The sequence below is a fragment of the Triticum aestivum genome, chromosome 2A (assembly GCF_018294505.1).
Source record: "Triticum aestivum cultivar Chinese Spring chromosome 2A, IWGSC CS RefSeq v2.1, whole genome shotgun sequence".
Lineage (NCBI taxonomy): Eukaryota > Viridiplantae > Streptophyta > Magnoliopsida > Poales > Poaceae > Triticum > Triticum aestivum.
In genome coordinates this window covers 645,496,560-645,497,472 of record NC_057797.1, presented here as the reverse complement: position 1 = coordinate 645,497,472, position 913 = coordinate 645,496,560, and positions in this window count along the sequence as shown.

The window sequence follows — 913 nt, the reverse complement described above, 5'->3', positions numbered from 1 at the left end:
AAAAAAATTAAAAGGGTAATTTGATCTTTTGCCCTTAATTAATGAATTGTCTTGATTCAATCAGGTTGGCCTGCCGGACCGTATGTTGGAGCTGAATAGCAACAATGCGCTGCACAAATTCACCGACACGACAAATATGCACACTAAACAACCTCCTTCACATGTAGTGAACTTTGAGGGCAGCTTCCACCAACAAGTAAGTAGGGAAATAACACAAACAACATGCATATGTGACACAAGATTTAACGTGGAAAAACCTTCCCAACTTGAGGAGTAAACAACTATGGCTGTGGACCGACCAATCCACAAACTTCACTTATGAGAATGGTAAGTACAAAGTCTTCTCTAGATCCTCCAGAAAGATTTACAACACGCTAACCATGTTGCCAACCGGAAAGAGCAACAACAACCATAAGAGGCCAGATTTCAGCAAAGCAAAGTTTACACAGCTTCTGTCTCCTTCAGTGTTCTACAAACTGATCGTAAACCGCTGAACCAAATAGCACCAAATTTGGTAGACAAGTAGACACTTGAGTTCCTGAGATCCTCTCAAAATTTTAGCTCAATCGGACACAGTTTGCCGACCCAAACTATTCGTCTCCCAAAACTACTCTGTTCTGAAACTACAGTAGTCCGAACTGACAAAACCACACTCAAATCTGATGCTCCACTGACCCAATACTCAAGCCAGCTAACTAGATCGGAGTACAAAAAGTAAGGAATTGCCTCACCAAGTTTGAGTTCAATCCAATCATGTTTGAGCCTCCAATCACCAGCTTGAACACTATCTAATCAGATGCGGCAAATCTGGACAGAACCTCCATATCTTCTTCTTCCTCTCTTTCACAGGTTGTGTGTTTTTTGTGTGTTCTCTCACTCTCATGAAAATAACAGCCACCACACAGCAGGGGTG